Below are 25,901 nucleotides of genomic sequence, written 5' to 3'. Positions count from 1 at the left end.
AGTTGAATTCTGCCTCTTCTTTTGTTTACTCATTTCGTTTCCAAAAATAATCCTTGGGAAACAGACCATGAAGAATGGAAGGTGCTAGAAGGCACCTGAGACTGAGGAACAGGTGAGAAGGGGAGCAGGTGAAAGACTGGGGCCTTTGCTGTCACCAATGCCAAAGACAACGGCAGTAGACGGGAGGGCAAACAGCAGACAGTTCACCCTGGGTGTGTCACAGCTTTCTCTCCAATTTCTAGGGCATGAGGTCCTGGAGAGAGAGGACAGAGGGAAGGATGAGGGGGAGAAAGAGGGAGGGAGACAGGGAGAGGGAAGAAGAGAGACAGAGAGAGACGATTTGTGTCTGTGGCCTCTGGGAACATGCATTTTAGGTAAGCAAAGACTAATCATGGAGTTTAGTATATATCTTGTCAACCCTGAGCCCTCTCAAATCTTTATAACACGTAGTAGGGTGGGGGAAGGTTAGAAGCACCCCCTCTTCAGCTCCCAGCTATGGGGCCTTGGGCGTTATAACAAGAGGAACCCTGGGGCTTGGTTGGTAAAGTGCTAGCTGTATAAACGAGAGGACTGAGTTCAGATCTCTAGTATCTGTGATATGCCTGTAACGCCAGTAATGGGGAAGTGGAGACAGAGGATCCCTGAGGCTCATTGGTCAGTCAGTCTAGCCCCATCAGTGGGCTCCAGACTCAGTGAGGGAACTCTCTCAAGAAATCAAGGTGGGTGATGATTGAGGAGACATCCACATTTGACTTCATGAAAATATACATGTGTGTGTGGAATGACACTCCCCCATATGAATATGCACACATATGCATATATGATAAAAAGGAAGTGGCGAAATCTGTAGACACCCAAATAGAGTCCTTTTCCAAGTCCATATTCACCAGAATCTCGGTTTGAATCTGACCGGTCGCTGAGCGGCTCTCATGCTGTGCTCTTGGCTCCCAGCAGGTGGCGCTGTTCTGAAGACTCGTAACCCCTTTAGAAGGTGAAGCCTGAGAGGCAGATATAGTTTGCTAGGGGCGAACCTTTGAAGGTTACACCCGCTCCTGGTTCCAGAGAGTTCCATCTTTCCTGGTTCACTGTGATATGAACAGCAGCTCCATGTCACACACTGCCACCAGGCCTGCTTGACAATGATGAACTGAAATCCCTCTGAAGCCCTGAGCTAAAATAAAAGCCCCTTTAAAGTTGTTTCCAGCGGGTGCTTGTCACAGTGAGTGGTGAAGAAGTAATTACTACAGCAAATTCACCTGGAAATAGGCTGTTTGTAGCTGTAGAATCTTGAGATGACATCGTCTTAATTTAGGGTAGGACCCACCATGTTGCTGATATTTGATCACACTATGAAAAACAAGATTGTGTTAGTGACTGAAAATAATCTCGTCGTGGTGTGGCTCAACCCTAGCACACATCTTTAATTCAAGAGCTAAATAAAGTCAACCACAGGTCAAGAGGCAGAGCAAGCAACCAAGCTGATAGGGAGTAAATGTAAGTGAACAGAAAGGAAGGTCTTTGAAAGGAAAGATATTTAAGGCAGCGTGGAGAAGGAGAGGGGACCTTTTCCTTCAGGTGCTTTCTTTTCTGGGCTAGTGGGCATTCACCAATCAGTGTCTGGCTCCTGAGTCTTCACTGGTAAAACTGAATGACTGGGATTTTTGTTTACAAAACAATTAACACCATAAATCCAACAATAAGTGTGATGGTTAACTGCTGTTTTAAGTCAGGGTCTCACTGTCTGTCTAGACCAGGCTTGTCTTGAACTCACAGATCTGCTTACCACTGCCTCCTGAGTGTTGCTATTAAAGGTGTGGGCCGCCATGCCCGGTGGTGGTTAACATTAATCACCAGTTTGACAGGAACTGGAGTCACCTAGGAGAAAGCCTCTGGGGAGGTCACTTAGGGAGCTTATAGATTGAGAAAACTGTGGCAGGAAGACGCACCCTCATGAGCAGCGTCTCACCATCATAGGCTTGGATCCCAGGCTGAGCGAAGAGGAGGAAGCCTGCTGTTCTCTGCTTTCTGACTGTGGTTGCGATGTGGCCAGCAGCTTCATGCATCTGCAGCCAAGAGGAACCATAAGCTGAGAGGACCCTTCCTTCCTCACGTAGCCGCTTGCCAGGTGTCCTGTCACAGCCAAAAGGAGAGAAACTGATGGGCTTTTAAAAGACTCCAGCACAGAGAAACACGGGTGAGAGGCAGAAGCCAGAGAGATAGATTTGCACATCACAGAATCAGTTCCAAGAATTTTCGGGAATTACCAGAAGCTCACAGAGTACTGCCCCATAGAACCAGGGATGCCACCCAGCCAATATTTGTAGCTCAGGTTTCTGGCCCTCAGAACAGTGAGAGACTTCAGTTTGCTTTGTGGCAACTTGTGATAGCCCAGGGATAAAAGTGTCTGCTCCAGAGAGGATTGATTACACCATGGTCACCGAAAGGACAGATGCCAGCACTTGGCTGATACAGACACTTAGCAAAGCACTGATTTGTTCTATACTAGTTGGTTTACTAGGTCACATGTGGTTAGTTTTAACTGACAGCTTAACACAACTTAGAGTCACCCGAGAGGGAGCCTCAGTGAAGTGTTGTCTAGATTAGGTTGGCCTCTGAGTATGTCTGTGGGAGATTGTCTTGATTGTTAATTGATATGGAAAGACTCTGCCCACTGTGGGCAGCACCATCCCTAGTTTTGGGCCCTAAACTGTGTAAGAGTAGAGAATTCTAGCTGAGTCTCCACTGATAGAGTTCTCAGGTCAGATTTAGCCTGAGGACATATCTGTGGGGGATTGTCTTGATTGTTAATCAATGTAGGAGGGCCCAACCTGCCCTAAGTGGCACCATTCTTTTGGGGTATATAAGAAAGCTAGCTAAGGGAGCCAGCAAGAGGTGTCTTCCATGATTCTCTGGAGTTCCTGCCCTGACTTCTTTAAGTGATGGGCTATGACCTAGAAGGATACGTTAAATAAACCTTTGGTGCCTTAGATTGGTTTGGGTCAGAGCGCTTCATCACCACAACAGAAGGGGCATTGAGTGCCACTCCTTGCCTCCTATGGTTTTGGGGACTTTCCAGAATCTTCACTGTTCTGTGACATGTGGTTGAATATCATCTTCACTTTCTACTTTTGTCTCTGAACTCACTTTGCTGTCCGGCTGATTCATGCCTTCTCATCTTTGGCGTCTCCACTCCAATGTCAATTCCTCCGCAAATTCTCAGACCCTTCCTTTGCCTGCTGTAGTGGAGACACTTACACAGAACGTCCCTCAAAACAATAGGCCCCAGATGAGCCGGTGAGTACATGAACTTGAAGATGGACGTATCATGGCTGACTGTTTCCGTAGTCTCAGTCCGTTGCCTACACTGCTTCCAGGTCCACGGTGAGGCAGAACGTCATGGCCGGGAGCAAGCATCGCTCACCTCGAGAAGAACAGAGTGTTCCAGTGAGGGTTCGGCATCTACGTAGAACCCTTTGGAAACCATCAGGAGCTTGGAGAGATAGTTTCCGATAGAGGCACAGTCACGGCACAGGCTTGGGACCTTAGTTACTTAGAAGGTTCAGAGAGAAGGACTACAAGCCTAGCTAGGGCTACAGTGTAAGTTCAAGTCCAGTTTGGGAAACTTAGTAAGTCCCTATCTCAAAATAAAATGTGAACTATGGGTTGGGGTATAGCTCAGAAATACCCATTTGCCTAGGGTCTCTCAGTGAGGGGCTGGGGTGTGGCTCAGTGGTAGAGCCCCTGCCTAGAATCCCCCAGTGAGGGGTTGGGGGTGTGGCTCAGTGGTAGAGCCCCTGCCTAGACTCCCCCAGTGAGGGCTGGGGGCGTGGCTCAGTGGTAGAGCTCCTGCCTAGAATCCCCCAGTGAGGGGCTGGGGGTGTGGCTCAGTGGTAGAGCCCCTGCCTAGAATCCCCCAGTGAGGGCTGGGGGCGTGGCTCAGTGGTAGAGCCCCTGCCTAGAATCCCCCAGTGAGGGGCTGGGGTGTGGCTCAGTGGTAGAGCCCCTGCCTAGAATCCCCCAGTGAGGGGCTGGGGGCGTGGCTCAGTGGTAGAGCCCCTGCCTAGAATCCCCCAGTGAGGGGCTGGGGGCGTGGCTCAGTGGTAGAGCCCCTGCCTAGAATCCCCCAGGGAGGGGCTGGGGTGTGGCTCAGTGGTAGAGCCCCTGCCTAGAATCCCCCAGTGAGGGGCTGGGGGCGTGGCTCAGTGGTAGAGCCCCTGCCTAGAATCCCCCAGTGAGGGGCTGGGGGCGTGGCTCAGTGGTAGAGCCCCTGCCTAGAATCCCCCAGTGAGGGCTGGGGGCGTGGCTCAGTGGTAGAGCCCCTGCCTAGAATCCCCCAGTGAGGGGCTGGGGTGTGGCTCAGTGGTAGAGCCCCTGCCTAGAATCCCCCAGTGAGGGGCTGGGGGCGTGGCTCAGTGGTAGAGCCCCTGCCTAGAATCCCCCAGTGAGGGGCTGGGGGCGTGGCTCAGTGGTAGAGCCCCTGCCTAGAATCCCCCAGGGAGGGGCTGGGGTGTGGCTCAGTGGTGAAGTACTTGCCTGGCATGTTAGAAATACTGGCTTCCATCTCTAATGTTGAAGACAGTCAGACAGACAGACAACTTAACTTAACTTAAAAGTAAGTTACTGAGTTGGACTTGCATCCAATCTGAATGCATGCAATCTTACAAAGACGGTGAAGTAAAAAGGAGACAGAACAACACAGACGAGAGAGAGAGAGAGAGAGAGAGAGAGAGAGAGAGAGAGAGAGAGAGAGAGAGAGAGAGATATGACCACATGGGGATGCTGTGAGAAGACAGCGTCTATGAGGCCTCGGGTCTGCCAACATGCTCCAACCTCACACCTTCAGCTTCTCACATTGCGAGAAAACAGGTTTGCAATATTACATCACCCAGCGCTTTGTCCAGCAGCTGAGCTGACTAACCCACACACATTCCTTACAAGAGCTGAGCGAGCATATGACATGTGACTCTCGGCTGACCAATGCACACCTTCTTACTGTGGCTGAACCAGTTCACACCCTTTTGTTGTAACAGATGTGCTAATGCACACTCTTCTTGTTATAGCAGCTAAACCAGCTAATACACACCCCTTTATAATGGTAAATGACCTACTATGCGTTCTTTTGTTACAGAGGCTGACTGATAGACTTATATAAACTACTTGTCCAAACCATCCAGTGGGGCTGCTTTCCCTCTGTGTGTTTCTCCTGGTGTCTCGTCTCTGGGATCCTCATTGTCTATGGCTGTAAGAGCTGCGTTTCCCATGGACTGCCAACACACACATTCTGTCTTATGAAAGCCCATTGGAATTGTGCCCTTTGCAGCTGCTCCTCAGGACTTCTTCTCAAAGACAGCAGGCAAACTTACTCAAACATTTCAAACTGAGCCTTCGCTGCCCTCTACGCTTACAGCAATTCCCAAGCAAATGAAAGTCACTTTTACATTATGGAGTCCGACCAAATTAGCATTTAGCAAAGAAAGGAGTTTCTTCCTTTTCACCCCCACTCTCTCTCTTCAAATCATATAACTCTAAATTACCTTCAATTTCCTAAATGGAATTTGGCTCGCGATTCACTCTGGTATGGAGTAGTCTGTAATGAGATTATATTATGTTTGGAGGAAAACATTCAAATGACCAAGATAATTAATTTTGCATAACAGCCAAAATCTATTGAGATCCTGAGTTGTAACTCCAAGCCCCAGACCTCTGGAGCCCCTGGGGCTGGTGATGTTTCTTTCAAAATATAGCAACAATGACAGTTCTGTGGACCCATGGAGACCAAAGGTGTGAGGCTGGGGATGTTAAGGTCTTTTTGTTCTGACTACATCTTCATGTTTTCTCAGATGCTGTCATTTCTGGGATTGGAAAGATAAAACAAAGCCGGGTACATGGCTCAGTGGGTAAATCATGGCTGCTTAATTGTGGGGACTGTAGTTCAAATTCCCCAGAAGCCATGCAAAGTTGATGGGGAGTATCTATCTTATCTGTCTGTATGTCTGTCTGTATGTCTGTCTGTATGTCTGTCTGTCTGTCTATCTATCTATCTATCTATCTATCTATCTATCATCTATCTGTCATCTATCTATCTATCAATCAATCAATCTATCTATCTATCTCCTATCTATCATCTATCTATCACCTATCTATCTATCACCTATCTATCTATCTATCTATCTATCTATCTATCTATCTATCATCTGTCTGACTGACTACCTATCTATCATCTATCTATCTATCATCTATCTATCACCTATCTATCTATCATCTATCTATCTATCTATCTATCTATCTATCTATCTATCATCTGTCTGACTGACTACCTATCTATCATCTATCTATCTATCTATCTATCTATCTATCTATCTATCTATCATCAGTCTGCCTGTCTATCTATCTATCTATCTATCTATCTATCTATCTATCTATCTATCTATATTTTCCTAGTGTTTCTGTGGTGAGGTGAAGGGCAGAGAAAGGAAGACCCTTGGAAGCCCCTGGGTTAGCTAGCCTAGCAGACACAGCAGCAAAAAACAAAAGAAGGACCCTGTCTCAAACAAGGTGAAAGGCAAGGGTTAACACCCAAGGTTGTCCCTCTAATCTCCATACGTGTGCTGTGGCATGCATGCACCTGCAAACACACATGCAAAACAAACAAACAAACAAACAAACAAACAAACAAACGAGAAAAAAGAAAACGCATCATCCCGAGAGGGCTTGGGAACTCTTTGGGAATCCTTAGTAGTGAAAATGATGGTGTTATCTCTGGGCTCAGCAGTGTGTGTGTGTGTGTGTGTGTGTGTGTGTGTGTGTGTGTGTGTATGTGTATGTGTGTGTGTATGAATGTATATGTGCTCATGAGTATGTGTATAGGCATGAATATGTGTGTAGGCATGAGTGTGTGCACATGAATTAGTGTGTGTGCACGTGAGTATGTGTGTGATCATTGAGTGTGCCCACAAAGGTCAGTGTGTGTGCACATGGATGCATGTATATACATCTGCTTTTAAAAGAAGGACTGAGATCAAACTCATCCCCACCCCTGGAAATGGCCCCTACCAGTGGGCTTTATTTGTGTTCTTTTGACACCTGGGAAGGATTTGATCAGAGCCATTTTCTGGTTCTGATTCCTTGTTAAAATCAGACTCAGCCCAGAAAAAACTCAGGAAAGCCAGGAGGACCTGGCAGACTGTCTACATCCTCACACAGCTCTTGGCTCTATCTACTTCTAATATATAATCCAGGAATATGTATTAGGAATATGAGAACCAAAGAATCTACATTTTCACTTAAGATCTGCTTCTGGGAGTGTGGCTGTTTTTTAAATCCCTGTATTCACGCTGATTGTACCTGAATGTCCATATTGGTCCCATTCGCAATGTTCAAAACAACCAGCATGGCCAACAAATGCAAGTGTGGATGGGTACAATCTAGTCCTAGTAATACTTAGTAATACTAGTGCGCACAATGGAAATATTACTAAGCCATGAAAAAGAAAGACAGCTCTGAGACACACTTCAAGGAGGATGGGCTAGCTTTGAAAACAGAATTTTTAGTAAAGGAAGTCTAATGGCCCTGGAGGTTCTACACGTACACTTCCACTCCAAAGTTTTGGTTCATAAGCAGAAGTCACTACTGGGAGTTTAATGGGGTCTTTGTTGTGTCTTTAAATATGAACTTTCTTTTGTGATAGACAGATTCAAGCAGAGTGAGCCGTGACACCCGATAATTCTAATCTTGGTCACTCTCCCACTCTGAGTGCTGACATGCCTGAGGTTGGCTTTAACCAGCAAAACTAATTCTGTGTAACCCCCCCAAGGGCACCCCAGAGGCCACATGGTGATGGAGCCATGTGGATAAGACCTAAGCCACATGAGGAGCAGCCTGGGGCATGCCACTCAGTGGAACTTCCAGATAATACTTTCTTCACGGATTCATGTGTTGTAGAGACCCATCTGGTATCCCACAGACCCTTGGTCTATCTCTGAAGAGATTATCAGTGTTCTTGGTGTGCATTCATAGCTGTGGCTGCTGAAGATAACCCTGACTGCACCCTTGGCTTGTAGCCATCTTCCCCAACCCCCACACAGTCTCACAGGAATATGCTGCACCCATGCCTTGGCCTTGTTGGCACCCAGATCTGTACCCTGGCCCATAGGGAGGATCTCAGTGATGGTTTGAATGACTGTCAACTTGAGAGGATCTAGAATCACCTAGAAGCCACCTTTAGGCATCTCTGTGAGGCTCGAGAATCATCTAAGAGACACCCCTGAGCATCTCGGTGAGGGAGATTTTAGATGGACTTACTTGGAGAGTGAAGGGAGCAGTATCTCGTGGGCTGAGTCCTGGCTTGTTGCAGTTTGTTGCAGTTTCCTCTCCAACCCGAATCGGCCAGTACAAAGAAAACGCAACTCAATTAATATCTAGCGTCTAGATTGGGCAGATCCACCCTACACTGTCCTATTCCTAGCTCCCAAATCCCTTATCCCTTGCACCTTTTATTTGCCAGGTCTCCAGCTTCTCCTTCTCCCACGACAACTCTCTCCTCGCTCCTTTCCTCTCTCCTCCCCTGACTCCTCCCCTCCTGACTCCTCCCCCTCCTGACTCCTCCCCTCTCCTGACTCCTCCCCTCTCACTCCTGACTCCTCCCTCTGCCCAAATCTCGAGCTTTTGCCTTTATTTTACAAATTCAGAGAGAACTCCAAGGCAAACCACAACACTGGCTGGGGAAGGAGAAAGTGAGCAGCGGTGTCCATTTCTCTCTGCTTCCTGACTGCAGATGCAGTGTGAGCAGCCGCCTCACACTTCCCACCCCAGGGCTTCCTGCCATGATGGGCTGTACCCTCAAACCATGAAATAAAGTTGCTTTTGTTGGGTACTTTCTGTCACAGCAGTGAAAACTAACTGGTACCGTCTCCAGACCCTTCTCCGTGTCTGGTATGTTTAGTCTCCACTCCCCAAGCTGAGTCGACTCGGGGTTCGTGGCCAGGAACTTTGAGATGTCTGTCTGCCTTCTCCACAGACACAGAACTAACAGGATGAATATAAGTGTGGGCATGTCCACACATGTGTGTAGATACAATTGTATATGTGCATATAGATATGTATGTGACACACACATGCACGCAGGTGTATATTAAAAAATTGAGACTGGCATACCTCTGATCTGCAGGCCCGATGGGTGCACTGCAAGTGCTGGGAAGATCGATGTTTTGATCGATAAGACCATCCTTGGCAAAGCTCTCTTTGCCTTAGAGAGGCCGTTGCTTTTTCCCTAAAAGACCTAAAGCGCATGGCGGAGGAGTGGCAGTGAGGGTTGGGGTGGGGCAGTATGGGACCGGGATGGAGGTATACTTTCCGTAAAGTCTGTTGACTTATGGAACCTGGGAGATTGAAGTGCTGGCTTGCACAAGCATGAGGACCCGAGTTCAATACCTAAGAACCCACAAGAGGAGCGAGAAGAGAAGCATACACACTTGTAATCCTAGAGCTAGAGAGGCAAGGCCACCCTGGCTAATCAATCTAGAAAAATCGGCAGGCGCCAGGTTCCCTGTGAGAACTTTCATCAAATAAATAAAATAAAATAAAATAAAATAAAATAAAATAAAATAAGCTGGAGGACCTAAGAGATGGCTCAATGGGTGAAAGCACCTGCTATCAGCTCAGTGAGGGGCTGGGGGTGTGGCTCAGTGGTAGAGCCCCAGCCTAGAATCCCCCAGTGAGGGGCTGGGCTGTGGCTCAGTAGTAGAGCCCCTGCCTAGAATCCCCCAGTGAGGGGCTGGGGCGTGGCTCAGTGGTAGAGCCCCTGCCTAGAATCCCCCAGTGAGGGGCTGGGGGTGTGGCTCAGTGGTAGAGCCCCTGCCTAGAATCCCACAGTGAGGGGCTGGGGCGTGGCTCAGTGGTAGAGCCCCTGCCTAGAATCCCCCAGTGAGGGGCTGGGGGTGTGGCTCAGTGGTAGAGCCCCTGCCTAGAATCCCCCAGTGAGGAGCTGGGGGCGTGGCTCAGTGGTAGAGCCCCTGCCTAGAATCCCCCAGTGAGGGGCTGGGGGTGTGGCTCAGTGGTAGAGCCCCTGCCTAGAATCCCCCAGTGAGGGGCTGGGGGTGTGGCTCAGTGGTAGAGCCCCTGCCTAGAATCCCCCAGTGAGGGGCTGGGGCGTGGCTCAGTGGTAGAGCCCCTGCCTAGAATCCCCCAGTGAGGGGCTGGGGCGTGGCTCAGTGGTAGAGCCCCTGCCTAGAATCCCCCAGTGAGGGGCTGGGGGCGTGGCTCAGTGGTAGAGCCCCTGCCTAGAATCCCCCAGTGAGGGGCTGGAGGTGTGGCTCAGTGGTAGAGCCCCTGCCTAGAGTTTCTCTGTGAGAGCATAGGGGCGTGCACATCTTAGCATGCACCATTCATTTAACGCCCAATCCTAGAAAACAGAAAGAAGCCAACATACCAGTTCCCCACAGAGACGTTCTGAGCCTCCCTACAATGAAAAGGCATACCCAGCAGGGAGTACCATATGTGGCCTGGAGTACCAGGTGTGTACCAGAACGCAGTGCCAGGTAAGTGCTAACGTCACAGACACATGTGAAGGTGCGTTGGTGTTTGCTGGTGAATGTGTAAAATCAATAAAGGCAAGTTAATTAAAAAGGAACAAGCTGTTGCCTGGGGCAGCAAAACTCAAATGTTTATGCGGCTGAGAGTGAAGGTGCAAACTGAGTGCCGTGTGGTTCTCTGTGCTTCTTCTGGGCTGCGGTCCCGGAGCAGGAGGACCGAAGGCTGTGTGGCTCCACACTGGCGGTTCTCAACCTGTGGGTCAGGACCCCCACAGGGGTCACACGCCAGAAATCCTGCATATCAGATATTTACGTTATGATTCGTAACAATAGGAAAATTACAGTTATGAACTAGCAATGAAATAATTTTATGGTTTGGGGGGTCACCACAATATGAGGAGCTGTATTTAAGAGTTGCAGCATTAGGAATATTGAGAATTGAAGCTCTAGACAGTGATGTGTGTGTTATGCACACATGTTTAGCTGGCCCCAAATTTGGGGCTGGGTAGAGTTTAAACGTGAAATGTCTCTGTCTTAGGGTTTTACTGCTGTGAACAGGCACCATGACCGAGGCAACTCTTATAAGGACAACATTTAACTGGGGCTGACTTACAGGTTCAGAAGTTCAGTCCATTATCATCAAGGCTGGAGCATGGCAGCATACAGGCAGGCATGGTGCAGGAGGAGCTGAGAGTTCTACATCTTCATCTGAAGGCCTCTGGGAGAAGACTGGCTTCCAGGCAGCTAGGATGAGGGTTTTAAAGCCCATGCTCACAGTGGCACCTACTCCAACAAGGCCACACCTACTCCAACAAGGCCACACCTACTCTAACAAGGCCACACCTACTCCACAAGGCCACACCTACTCCAACAAGGCCACACCTACTCTAACAAGGCCAAACCTACTCCAATAAGGCCACACCTCCAAATAGTAGTACTCTCTGGGCCAGGCATATTCAAACCACCACAGTCTCTACATTAGTTACTGTTGTTGCTATTGTGACTAAATGCTCAAGAGAAGCAATTTAAGAAGGGACGGGTTCACTTTAGCTCGAAGTTCAAGGGCACAGCCTGTTCTAGTTGCGAAGTCAAAGAAGCAGGCGGGAATCAGAGGCAGCTGCTCACACGGCATCCGCAGTCAGGAAGCAGAGGTGGAAGATGGTGCTCAGCTCCTGTGCTCCCTTTTATTCAGTCTCCCACTCCAGCCCATAGAATGGTGCCGTCCACAGGTAGGCTGGGTCTTTCTACCTCAGTTAATCCCATCTGGATGCTCCCTCATGGATATCTCAGAGGTCGTTTCCAAGGAGACCTGAAGTCTCCTCAAGTGGCCCAGACTACTCATCGCAGTTCCCAACAAGCTCAAGTGTTTGAACGCTGGGTCCCCCTTGTGGGGTTGTCTGAGGGATTGTGCAACCTTGTGGACATAACTCCTAGCTGGTGGAATTGGGACACTAGGGGTGGCCTTTGTAGCTATGTGTTTAGTCTTATGTCAACTTGACTTAAGCTAGAGTTATATGAAAGGAGGGAAACCTCAATGGAGAAAATGACTCCATAAGATCCAGCTCTAAGGCATCTTCTTAATTAACGATTGATGGGGGCAGGTGCAGTTCACTGTGGGTGGTGCCATCCTGGGCTGGTGGTCCTGGGTTCTGTAAGAAAACAGTCTCAGCAAGCCATGAGGAGCAAACCAGTGAGCAGTTTGAGTTCCTGTCCTGATTTTCTTCAATGACGAACATGGAAACATAAGCCAAAGAAGCCCTCTCCTCCCCGGCTTGGTTTTTGGTCATGTACTTCATCGCAGCAATAGAAACTCAACTAAGACGGTAGCTTATGCCGTCCTCTGGTTTCAGTCTTGCATCCTAGTCTCAACACTGGAGAGGGGGAGACAGGGGGGAATCTCTGGAGTTTTCCATTCAGCCTGGCCTCCCTGGGGAACTCCAGGCTAGTGAGAGACCCTGGCTCAAAAGATTGGTGGTGCCGGAGGAATGACAGCCAAGATTATCCTCTGGCCCCCATATAACACATGTGCATGCATGCGTCTTTGTGCACTCGTGAGCATGCGTGTGAGTATGTACCCACATGCACAAGTGCACGCGCGCACACACACACACACAAATCAACAATAACATAATTTTCCTTGCTATACAGGACAATTCATCCCAGGATCTCCCAATTCCAGAACTTTCTGTCATGGTTAAGGGATCTCTGACATCTAACCATTCCTGCCTGGGAACGAGGAGTCTGGAGGTGGTGAGCAGAAATGTTCTGGGTCTTCGAGGAGTTCCTGCAGGGCAGTCACTAATGGAAGAATAAGGTAAGTTTCCCTGAAGTTATGCAGAAAGGAACAGACAGGACTGAGCCACAAAATTTCTAATGACTTGTTTTAAGGCTTACTGGTATTCCAGGAAATCTATATGTGTTAAATAAGAAAAGGGAGATTAACTCCTAGATGAGGCCCGAGAGAAAGTCCAGTCAACTGCTTGAGTTAATTTCAGACAGGTACAGACTCTCCACTTTGTAACCAGCCGGGAAGAAACAAAGTATTCTAACGAGATACTCACTTATCAGACTATTGAAACAATGGGCCTGGAGGAAATGGGGATTTCCATAGAATCTCATGCTGGAAGGAGGAAAAGGCCCCACCTGGTGGGGAACTTGTTTCCAAGGAGGTTTACCCAGGCCAGACTTCCTTACCCTGGGAGGCTGAAGCCCAGCTAAGGATGTTTCAATGGTGGGTGGGACCACACCTTGACAGACGGAACTACTTAGATATGCATATCCTTGGCCTCTATTGAAAATTTGATCTCATTTTAGGGCCTTAGAGAGAGACTGGGGCGGGGGGGGGGGGAGGGCGTTCTCACCAAATCTCCTTGACCCTTTTCTCAATGTGCTCGCATTGAATACATCAATACATTTCCCATTTCTGCTTCTCACTATTGATTTGGCTCTTTTATTGGCTTATTGAGAATAGGTGGCCAGATCTGACTTGGGGCACAAGTTCTTATACCCCAAATGTAATAATTTCTCAGAAGTTATTAGACCTCAAGCCTGGCATAGGGTCATGCTTCAGTGGTAGAGGTCCTGCCTAGAATCCCCCAGTGAGGGGCTGGGGCGTGGCTCAGTGGTAGAGCACCTGCCTAGAATTCCCCAGTGAGGGGCTGGGGGCGTGGCTCAGTGGTAGAGCCCCTGCCTAGAATCCCCCAGTGAGGGTCTGGGGGCATGGCTCAGTGGTGGAGCCCCTGCCTAGAATCCCCCAGTGAGGGGCTGGAGTATGGCTTAGCAGCAGAGAACCTGCCTACCATGTACAGGGTACCAAGTAACAGCCCCAGCACCACAAAGAGAAACAGAGTAAGACAGGAAATGAGTCCTCGACAGACCTCCATCCTGAAGGGGAGTCCCAGCTCTTGTGTGTGACTCCTGTGCCAGTTCTCAAGGAAGCCTCTCTCCCTGTGAGTTCTCCCGTGGGCTCTGTTATCTGTTGCTTTGGAAGCTCCAAGAAAGCAGGGATCTTGCAAAGCCTATCCCCCAGCCCTGGTGAGACCCCTAGGAGTTTCCGTGGATGTCCTCCCCTGCTCCCTTCCCTAGAGTACAGAGCCTGATTGCTTTCGGGGAAATAAATGGAGAATAACCTTGTTGAGTCAAGTACAGAGTTCTTCCTTGACAACCCTAGTCCTTTCGGGCAGCCTTGGAAAGAGCCAGAGATTTCTTTACAGTGTTCATATTTCTAACGGGCATGGAGCCATCCTGTGAACCCAGTCTTTGCCCACCTGCCAGGGATTTAGAGAGACAGATGGCAGAACTGTGATGGTCCTTGGAGGCCGAGACAAATGCTACTTCTAAGGTTCTAGATCCAAGGGACTCTCTTACTGGGAGACCCTAATCTAACAACGCTTTGGTATAGCGCTTTCGTTGAGCCCAGTTTCATCTTGTGTGATGTCTCTCAACAGCTCCGAAATACAAGAGCGAGTTTCGTGAATGATGCTAATTCAGTTGTGATTGCCACTTGCTGGTGGAACGCAGGTCACAGCGGTGAGTAAGATTCACGTTTATTCTCAAGCATGTTACAATGTGAGCAAAACTAACTCGGGCAAGTAAGACCCTCCTGATGGAGATGGGGATGTTGGAAACTGCTCTGGACCCTGAAAACGAATTCCGAGGCTCAGAAGAACCAGCTGGCCAAAAGAGAGGGGAAATTTGGTTGATGGCAGTGCGGTGGGGGGCGATGTGGAGGCGAGGAACTGTGTGTGCTTTCCCAGGAGTACAATACAATATGAGAATTTATCCTCTTTTTCCTCCAGCATCTTCCACAGAGAAGTTTTAACAAAATGCCCCCACAGCTAATTGCAGACTTCCTATGGAAATTCAAGCAGAAGTCTGTAATTTATTAAATGGTTGAAGTTGGAAGCCTCGTAAAATCGCTGCAGACATGGGCAGCTGGATCAGCCAGGGGAGCATCGGAGGAATGGTGAACGAGGAACAGAGTGGTCTCCTGGAGAGATATTGGGGCCTCAGTGTTATCAGGACGCTGAAGAGGCACACTCAGAAGCCTTAGAACCAGGAACAGACAGACCCCCGCCAGAGGGAACTGATCTGGGCTAAGGAGGCCCGGGATATGTGACATGTTGGGAAAATACCTAAAGGACATGTGATTTGAAGGGCAACGTGGACGACAAGCCAAGAAAGTCTTTTATGACAGTAACAGAGGCCACCAAAACAGGTATCTCAGAATGGGGGACATTGCCGAGGTCATGACCAAGTCTAGAGCCAAATCAATCGATCCTATGGAAGTTTGCTGGCAGGTGTATGTCAGTTAGAGGCAGAGGGACCAGTAAGCCTTGTGAGAGCCCACTCAGCAGGGGGCATTGGGTTGCTCATCCATCTGTCCATCTGTCTGTCCATCATCCATCTATCCATCCACCCACCCATCCATTCCTTCATCCATTTGAGCAAGCTAGCATCTTGTAGTCCAGGCTGGTCTCAAACTGCTTATGTAGCCAAGGACGATCTTAAACTTCTGATCCTGCTGCCCCTTCCTTCTAAGTGCTGAGATTACAGGCCTGCAGGACCAGTCCAGTTTATGCTGGTGCTGGGTACCAGGGCTTCCCTCCCTCCCTTCCTCCCTCCCTCCCTCCCTCCCAGCTCTTTTTCTTCCGTTCTCAGCTACAACCCAGCTAAGAGGAACACTGACGGCTACTTTAACACCTAACTCTTTGCAGCCTGTTTCTTTCAAAACAGCTGAAGACCAATCGGAAAGCACTGAGCATCAAGGTCGGGATGGGAAAATAGCTGCAAGGTGACTTCACTTTGGCAAAGAGAATTACGACCTCCTTTTCTGTCCGTCCTCCCCCGATGGCCAGAGAAGATGGAGATAATATTTACTATTTTGTCCTCATACACTGCAGCAGAGGCAGCAACCATATATCTGAAAAGCAGGGACCTACTATCTTGAGCTGGGCCAGAACACAGGTGGACTTTGGTATTCCTAATTCATTTAAGTGTGACACTCAGCATGACTTTCTCCCAAGGAAGTCAATGTCACACCTGTAACATGTCCTGGGGAATGAGGGCAAACCTTAGTTATGGTGTGTGTGTTTGTGTGTGTGTGCATGCATATGTGTGTGCATGTGCGTGTGTGTATGCATTCATGTGTGTGAGTTTGATTCTTTAGCAGCCATATATCATGTTAGGTTTTTATTTATTTACTTGGCCGTGTGGTATATGTGTTTGTGTGTGTGTGGAGATGAGAGGTTAGTTTTGGGTGTCTCTCTTGATCGTCTCCATTTTACTTTTGAGACAAGGTCTTTTGCTAAAATCTGGAATTTGGCCAAAGATCCAACTGTCTCTGTGTCCTCCACTGAACCTGCCACTATGTGCCGTCTTGCCTGGCTGTTCTGGGTGCCAAGGATCCAGATTCTGTTCTCCACGCATATGTGGCAAAATCTTCATCCACCTAGCCACCTCCAGTTTCTACCTCGTTTATTTGAAACAGGGTTGCTCGCTGAATCTGGAATTCACTACGTAGGCTAAGATGGCTAGTTAGTCAGTCTGTCTGAGGGACCCTCTTGCCTCTGCCTCCCCAGTTCTGGGGTTACAATGCTCATTTGTTTTTGTTCTCGTAGGTGCTGGGGGTGGAACACAGGCTCTCCTGCTTGGCCAGAAAGAACTTTGTTGACTGAGCCATCTTCCACAGCCCAGGTATGACGCTTTTGCAAGCAGAAGCAGAAGTGGCAAATGTTCTGAGGGCCTGAGTTCTTCTTTGGTCAAATGCTGTCCTCAGAGACAGCTGTCCCTAGGGTGCAAAGCTGCCAGGACCCCACGGTGGGCTCTCTTTTCCATTCAGCAGACTGAGAGACTGTCATTTCGCATGCCTGCACTTTGGAAGCCCCCTCTACTCCTCAGTAGCTTGTGTTATTTCCTGAGAAAAGTCCTGGCAACAGGCTGTGTGAATTCTTCCTATCTAGGTGCACCTCCTGTAGAGTGTTGCTCCCGACTCTGGGCTGATACCTCCCAGACTGTCCACTGTATGGAGTGCTATTCTCATCACCTTCAAGAAGGGCAGCTCAGACCCAGCTCCTCGTCCCTGAATCCTCCCGCCCTGGCAATGTGTCCCGGAACAGGTGCAGGCTTTGAGTTAACTGAATTTTGCCAAGAACTCTGAAAACCTGCATCCCACTTACTGGCAGTGATGGATGGGCCTCTCTGCTGGGGATGAAGCCCTGGTCATGGACCACTGATGTGTTAGGAGAGAATTCACAGTGTAACATTTACTTTCCAGCAACAGGGCTGGGAACAGAAGGCCACAGGAGCTGAAGGGAGGTGCACCTCCCCAGCAGGTGGCTTTTGGCTCCGTCTACTGTTTAGGACTTAGATACAATGAAAGTACTGAAGGTCTCTGGATACCTGGATGCCCGTCTCATGTCCCAAGTCATGCCCAGGGTTAGGACCAAGAGTGGAATTTTAAGGTGGTACAGCCGGTCTTGCAGTCACTGTCAGAGATGCATTTTCCTCTTGGCTGAGGGTGTCTTTGTTGTGGGACAGCAGCAAATATCACTGACAGATACAAGTCTGAAAGTTGTTGAGGGCAGATGGGAAATACACACCCGCCATCTTGGCTGCTTGAGAGACTCGGTCTGTGGATCCTCTCATTCCCACATGAGAGCCCACAGTGGGGACTTGTGGCAGAAGGGGTGGAAAGGGAGCTTATGTAAGTTCTTAGCTTCTGTTCTATGAGGCACAGGGGGCCTGCACTCCTACCTGAGTTGTGGGTGTATCCAACATGCAGACATTGTAAAGTGACATTACCCTCTGTGATATCCATGCTGAATATGCTCATGGGTGAGTTAAAGAGGAGAATAGGGGTGGGGGAAGACTCAGTGATTAAAGCTCTGGTCACTTAAATGTAAGGACCTGAGACCACAACCCACACAAATCTGAACGCGTCTGTGATGAGATGGGAGGCAGAGACAGGAGGATTCCTGGCTTAGCACACACAGCAGCAAACCAGAGACTCCGCCTCATTAGAGGTGGGAGGCAGGGAGGGGTCTCCACAGGGGTCACTCACCTTGTCAGCTTCTAATTCCAACACTCGGTGCCAAGACAGGAGCACTGTTTTGGGAGGTGGTGGGACCGGCTAGAGGAGGTAGGGTAGAGAGATAGGCATTGAAGATCTCACCCAGTCCCTGTTTCCTGTCTGTCTCTGGGCTTCCTGTCCACCATGAAGAAGTTCCTCCGTCACAAACTTTCACCACCGTCATGTTCTGCCCACATGCATGGTGGGGGCATGAACTGTGGACTGGAAACAGAGAAACTGCTGTCTGAAAGGAATACTTCCTCTCAGGAAGTCGCTCCATCTTCCTTGGGTCTTTGTCATGGCGATAGTCCAAGTCACTAATTCAGGAGATGGGGAAATGTCTTAGGGGTTAAAGTGCCTGCTTCCCAAATATGAGGCCCTGGGTTCGAACCCTTGGAACCCGACTAAAGCCAGACCAGAGAGTGTGTTTCTGTTCATCTGTTGCAGGAGAAGCCTTGGGATCGCACAGGCCAGCTAGCCTGGTGCGTATAGCAGCAGAGGACAGAAGGAGCTGGCCTGGAACGAGGTGGGGAGTGGGGATAGACATCTATGATTGTCTTCTGAACTCCACAAGCCAAGCCATAGCAGGTACACACACACACACACACACACACACACACACACACACACACACACACACATGCACGCATGCACGCACAGAGTAACTTATACAGGAACATTTAAGGGCCAGCTTGTCACCCCAGCTCCTGCCCTCCCTTCCACTGGCTTGGGACACACATCAGGAATATAAACCTGGGATGCAGCCCAGGCAGACAGTACTGACACTCCACCTGTATGAGGGGACATCATTTCTCCCCCAACAGAGGTGGCAGGGTCAGGCCCAGCACGGGAGAGCACATTTGTTCTCATCCCACCAGGGGCTCATTTACTAAATCCTCCCAACCCATGAGTTGTGGTCTCACTGGGATAAAAATGGCTTCCTGGTGTCTCTCCAGACACTCAGCTGTTTTACAGCGGGGCAGTCAATCTTCCTGAGCCTTCAGAGGACAGAAACACATTGTCTCCTTTCTCTCCTTTTGTGTCTATGTTTTAACAGCTGATATGAGTGTACCACAGATTTCCCATGAAGTCCTCTGTTGTGGGGTTTTGCTGAGTGGGCTAATTAATTAACCTGATAAATATTTATGCACGGCGTTATTACTTTCCCATTGCCGTGGCCTAAACGTGCCTCACCTGACTGAAACAACTTAACGGAAGAGAGGCTTGATTTATGTATGTGTATTTTTGTTGGTGGGTTGGGAGAAAGACAGAGACAGAGACAGAGAGACAGAGAGACAGACAGAGACAGAGACAGAGACAGAGACAGAGAGAGCACATGTCGAGAGGCCAGATGTTGACATCAGGAGTCTTCTTGTTTTTTTCTTTTTCTTCTTTTGTTTCTCTAAGACAAGATTTCTCTGTATAGCCTTGACCAGAGATCTCACTCTGTAGACCAGGCTGGCCTCGACCCCACAGAGATCTGCCTGCCTCTGCCCTCCTAGTGCTGGGATTAAAGGTCTGTGCCACTGTCATCCAGCATCAGGAGTTTTCCTTAGTCAGTTTCTGTCTTAGTTTCTGAGTCACGATTCCCCACCAAACTTGGGCCTTGCTAATTCAGCTAGATTTGCTGGCCTAGGGAGCCCCAGGGATCCTCTCAGTTTTGCCTACCCAGCTCTGGGATTACAGGTGTATGGCACCACGCAAAGGTTTATATGGGTGCAGGGATTGGACCTCAGTCCCTGGTTTTGCGGAGGAAGTAGTCTACTAACTGAGCTGTCTTTGCAAACCCAGGAAAGGTTTAATTTAGCTTCCAGAGGGCTTCCAGTCCACCATGCCAGGTAAAACTTAGTTAGAGCAGTTTAGCCTGTGGTGGTATGGTCATAAGGTGGAGACAACTTATTTCTAAGTGGACCAGGCAGTAGAGAGAGTGGGTGAGAAGCCCTCTGCTGGAGAGGGTGCTGGTCTGAGTCACATCCACCCTCAGTGGCATCTGTCCAAACAGGGCACAAGGGCACCCATGCTATCTCCAGCCTGAAGGCAGCCCTGGGTGTCTTTATTTTCAGAGTCCCCTCTGGGTTGCCCTGGGGCTTTCTCTGGAGTCTCAGAGAATCTCAATAACCTATTTATAATCCTGTGTCACCCCTCTCCTCTCCATGGGAAGAGAGAGGAGGGGACTGTTTTAGATGTAATCATGTGCTCAATAATGATGAAATTCTAACCCCTGAGGCCTGGAATGCAGCCTTATTGGGAAATAAGTTCTTTGCATATAACCAAATTAAGACAAGGTCCTTAGGCAGGCCCTGTGGTGGTTCATTCTAATTGTCAATTTATGGGATTTAGAGTCATGTTGTGGAGGGGGTTGTTGTAAGGGTGGAGGGGTAGGGGTAAGTAGGTGACGGGATGAGGGAGCAGGGACCTCTGGGCATGTCTATGAGGGAGTTTCTAGATTGGGTGAACTGAGGTGGGAAGATCTACCCTCAGAGTGAGCAGGACCACCCTATTGGGTGGGGTCCTGGAGTAAAGACGAAGGGGCCAAGAGACAGGGGAGTCCCAGCATTCATGTCCCCCTATGAAGTGTCAGTATTAATTGTCCAGCTGACATACCTGGGAGTCACCTGGGAGAAGAGGCTCGCTGAGAGATTATCCAGTTCCACTCGGCTTGTGTTCATGTTGGGGGGAGCTGGGTAGTGGGTGGGTTGAGGCTTGTCTTGATTGCCTGAACTCACGTGCAAAGCCCCAACCTGAAAGTGGCCATCAGCAACCCCTTGTTTAGGGGCCTGCATGGACAAGGGTAGAGAGAGCCCCCTGACTGCTAGGTGCACCTTTACTCATTTCTCTCTCTTCCTCACCATGGGTAGGATGTGGTTGCCTTAAACCCCTGCATTGCCTTACCAGACGTGATGAACAGTAACCTGGAATTGTGAGCCACCATAAAGCCTGCTTCCCCTAAGTTGCACAAATGAAGGGTCATCGAAGATTGGTGGCAAGTGACTGGGAGATGAGAAAACACATCTATCCCTTTCCAGTCCTCTGTAGGGACCAAGCTGAGACCCCATGACCTTGGACTTCAGATCCCCCCAACAGCGTGACATATTGCTACTGAGCTGCCTGGCTGGTGACATTGTCTCACAGCTGGCCAACTCAGGATTCAGGAGAGGGGTCATGTGATCTCTCCTCCACTTACGTATGTGCTGATGTGCATGCAAGCATGCATGCGTGTATGTGCACAAGTGTGGAGGTTGATGGTTAACGGTCTTCCTCCATTGATAGTTCTCCACCTTAGTTCTTAAGGCAGGGTCTTTCACTGAGCCTAGCGCTCATAGATTCAACTAAGCTGGCTGGCCAGTGAGCCACAGGAATCCACCTGTCTGTACCCCTCAGTGCTGGCATTAAAGATGCATGCTTGGCACCCGGCTTTAAGATATCAATATTATTTATTCTTTCGGAATTTCATACATGTATACAATAAAATTTGATCCGATCCACCCTCTAATTCCCCTTTCCAAAACCCTCTATCATGGCCCCCTGCCAACTCCATGTCTTCTTATTTTGCTATAAGAGGCTGACTCCAGTTATTATAACTCATATCCACGAGTGTGGGGCTGGAGCAGTTGCTAAGCCCTTGAAGAAAACTGACTCCTCCCCCTGCAGCCTTCGCCTCCTATCGTGGACGAGACTGGAGCCTGTGAACTCCTTCCCACTCCATGCTGGAATGAGGTCTGGCTTGACTGGGTGCAGGTAACCACAGCGGCTGAGGGATCACAGGTACCATGGTCATGTCCAAAAGCCAGTGTTTCACAGTTCTCTTCTCCATCTTCTGCCCGGCTTCCGTGATGTTCCCTGAGCCGTGCAGGAGGGTTTGACGTAGATGTCCCACTTAGGGTTGAGCACTCAGGAGATCCTTTTTTTTTCCCCTGAGCACTCTGAGGTGCAATGTGGGAGCTGAGGATCCAAACTCAGGTCCTTGTGCTTACACAGGCACTGAGCCATCTCTTCAGTCCTTAAAAGGACGAAAAAAAATCTGTCGCTGGGAAAGGAAGAGCGGTGAGGTTTGCCCACTGCCAGCCCACAGACTGGATGCAGCTTCCGGCTCCACTTCCTGTGCTGAGGGGTGGAGCGTGCAGCTTCTGTGAACGAAACTAGGGTGTCAGACAGAGCCTGTACGCCAAGTAATAGGGGAGAGCAGACAGGCGGCGTGCACGGTGCAACTCTGCCTGCATTAGCCTGCTGGACACCCTGCTCTCTCATGCTCGCTAAAGACCTATATCCCAGGAGGCAGCGGTCCTGCCATGAGACAGAAGTCCTGGAGGGCAGTGGGAGCCGAGGGGATGTATCTCCCATTTTAATCATGTTTAATGTGTGCAAAAGAGGGAAGCTTCTAGGAGGATAAAATAAAAACCCGAAAGCCGTTTTGAACCAGGTGTCTAAGAAGACTTCGGTTTCAGGGGCAGATGCCTACGTGAATGTGTGTCCCCATTATTAAAGTCACAATGGCTCCCATTCGGAAGAATGCCGAATGTCACTAGAACATTCGAAAGACAAAACCCAACAAAAGAAAAAGCCAGGCACGACAGCATGTGCATGTAATCCCTGCACACTGGAGGCCGAGGCGAAAGGATTGAGAGTTTGAGGCTAGCCTGGGCTACGTAGGGAGACTCTCTCAAAAAAGAAAAGGAAACAAAACAAAGCAAAAAGCGCAGGCAGCCGTTATCTTTGGCCCTGAATAAGGCTTAAAAACGATGATTAACATAATCACAAAAGTATGATTTAATCCGTGCTAGGTTATAAATATTAATTGGGAAAAGACGTTATATTGGGAACATTATTATACACTATCATGTTAATTTTATGAAAATCAGTCCATGCCGAAGCACGCATACTTTTCTTCTTTACTTTTCTCCGCTTTTGCTGGCAGTCTCGGTCTTACTGTGTGGATAAACACTTCCTGTTTCAGCAGGTACCTCTGCCCGGGGTCGGGGGTGGGATCCTCACACCACAGGGCCTTGTGATTTCCCACAGATAAGAATCAGAGACTGCAGAAGCAGGATAAGGGGTTGAGCCTGTAAGCTAGGTGCTTACAATCATAATTGTGATGATGTGTGTATGTGTGTGTGTGTGTGTGTGTGTGTGTGTGGGTGTGCATGCATGAGTACATGTATGTGCATGTGTGCATGTGTATGTGGGAGTGTGTGTGTGTGTGTGTGTGTAGGGTAGAGGACAACCCTAGGTGGCAGTCCTTAGATCCTGTCCACCTTAATTCTTAAGACAAAGTCTCTCACTCTCTAGAGCTGGCCAACAGCCAGCAAACCCAGGCATCCACCATCTCCTCCCACCCCGACACTGAGATAAATGCGAGTGCCACCAGGCTGGGCCTTTTCTACATGGGTGCTGAGTGTCTGAACTCAGGTACTAATGTAGTGTGTTACCTATGCTGGCTAATTTGGGGCTCCTAAGACTGGTACCCCAGAGATGAGAGAGTTCGCAGGAGTCTATAAGTAAGATATTGAGCGACACTGCCCCAAGTTAATTCTGGTTAGTGAATAAAGATGCCGACAGACAATATCTGGGCAGAAGAGACAAAGGTGGGGTTAAGGTTTGGCAGGCTTGGGAGAAGTCACCTTGGGATAGAAGAAGAAAGGGCAGGGAGAGGAAAACAGAGAGCTGGGTTATCTGAGCCATAAAAATGTAGCCCTGTGGATTGGCCAATTGGAGCAGCCCAAATGGAACTTGGTAAGTAATAACTTGGGTTATCCATGGAAAAATAGATTCTAACAGCATGGAGGGCAGGCAGCTGCCCAGCTCTTGTGCTGCCTGAGGCCCTGCGTGCTTCATTCTGGAGCATAAATGGCCTAAAGTGGGGAAGAAACCCCATGCTAGGATTCTTTTAAAAAATAGTTTTTAATACTCATGTTTGTACACCAAACGTACACGTTTGTACTTTGCCGACAGACCAAGCCATCTCCCCGGCACTAAAGACAGGCACTTTAGAACGGCACTAGACTTCAGTGCAAGGAAAAGCCACTCAAATCTAAGAGGTCAGAAATGGGCTGGTCTCAAACTCGCAACCCTCTTACCTTAGTCTCCTTAGTGCTGGGTCTGCTGTGTTCTGTATCACCCTTAACCCCTTCAGGCCATTGTATGGTTGGTGTAGGTAAGGAGAGTTGGGGTATAAGACAGAAAATAACACGCCTGCAGGTGTGCCAGCAACTGGCAGGAGCTGGAACCCAAGTGTACTAAGCGTTGTGGATCAAAATGTCAATTGCTGAACTGGCCCTGTGGGTCAGTGGGTAGAGAGCTTGCTTAGCACACGCAAAACCCTGCCTTCTCCGTACCTGGTAGTGCTTGCCTATAAACACTGGGGAAGTGGAGACAGGGAGATCAGAAAGTCTAAGGCCATCCTGGGCTACATAAGACCTACCCTAAATGAATGAATGAATGTGTGACTACATAAAAAAAAAAGTCAGTTTCAAAGGAGTCTGGAATTGGAAGCTTCAGTAGCAGAATAACAAGCGGGATTCACTGATAATGTCCTCGTCCGTCTACAACTGTCCCTGCCCTATCCGCCCTTTCCCAGAAACCCAGGAGTTCTTACTAAAGGCAAAGCCATGCTTTCAGCAGCCAGAGGGATACGTTCTGAAGGCATCCACACCACTTTCCTAAAGCTTCACTAACTATACCATTCAACACTCTGCTCCAGCTCCCACAAGACAGGTAATAGCTGAAGGGCCTTTATAGTTAATTATTTTATTTACTAGTTGATTAAATGTAGCATAATGACAGTGAGTGTCACACGAGGAGGAGGTTATGGTCCAAGAGATCAAACAGGAAGTTGCATTTGGAACCCAATTCAGCTTGCACAGAAAGATCTGGAAGCCTGGAGACGAGCCCGTCACTGTAATCCAAGGAGAGAGCTGCAGGATCGTTGCCCGCTTTTTAATTTGTGAGCTTTGAGCGGAGCACACACAGCCTTGTTAGGGAGGTAATATGGGATGAAACGGGACATGGCGGTGTCAGGGAGAACATGCCGTTCCTTAGTAAAGGTCTGAAGAGCCATCAAGCTGAATTAATTCCTAAGCGACCCCATGACAGATTCTTGATTATGATCCTCAATTAGGGAAAAGCTTGGTCTCGCTTTTGTTTAATGTCAGGGAGTTTGGAAGCCGTGGGGCAGATGGCTGCCGAGAGTGCAGGGCAAGTGGGAAGGAAGAGGCTCCTTTAAGGCTGCTGCTGGGCTGTGGGGCCTTTCTCAAGGCTCTGTAGAGGAAGAGGGAGCACAGCCGTTCCTGCTTGAGTGTCAGGACCCTGGACATGGGTAAAGCCAGCTTGGGTTGTATGCATTCATCATCCCTAGCTCTCCCAGGGTAAGAGGAGTAAGAGAGAAGAGCATCCCCCAAAGACGAGGGGTCAGCTACCCTGGTGTCGCTCTGATCTCTATATGCATGACTGCATTCATATACACAAATGTGCACACACACTCATGCACACACACACTGTCTCTCTACACACACACACACTCATGCACACACACACACTCATGCACACACACACTCTCTCTCTACACACACACACACACACACACACACAAGCAGAGGGAGATAAATGTGCCCTTGTGAATGGGCACAGATCGCATGAGAAGTCACTTCTGCCCACATGGTTATAAAACACGCCCAAGGTTCCCAGTGTAGTTACAAGATCAGAAAGACTTCTGGGACCCTTCTCAACTCCTGAAGTTTTCCTCTTTCAAACCCAGAGAAGAGTCAAGTGTCATGGCACAGAACTGTCATTCCAGGAGGCTGGGGCAG

At 49.0% G+C, this 25,901-nt stretch overlaps 1 protein-coding gene across 1 annotated transcript in view; it reads left to right on the top strand.

Moving 5' to 3' along the window:
* Positions 1 to 25,901, top strand: part of LOC102547234 (uncharacterized) — a 42,334-nt gene that overhangs the window by 6,377 nt on the left and 10,056 nt on the right. Inside the window, exons 3-6 of the mRNA XM_063271911.1 lie at positions 12,678 to 12,843; positions 14,477 to 14,558; positions 14,828 to 15,246; positions 16,649 to 25,901. The exon at positions 16,649 to 25,901 is cut by the window's right edge and continues 2,096 nt beyond it. The gene's annotated coding sequence lies outside the window, so the exon portion shown is untranslated. The remainder of the gene's footprint in view (positions 1 to 12,677; positions 12,844 to 14,476; positions 14,559 to 14,827; positions 15,247 to 16,648) is intronic.

This window comes from Rattus norvegicus, chromosome 12 (genome assembly GCF_036323735.1).
Source record: "Rattus norvegicus strain BN/NHsdMcwi chromosome 12, GRCr8, whole genome shotgun sequence".
NCBI lineage: Eukaryota > Metazoa > Chordata > Mammalia > Rodentia > Muridae > Rattus > Rattus norvegicus.
Note: the sequence above shows the minus strand (reverse complement) of the source record. Positions and strands in the feature narration are given on the sequence as shown.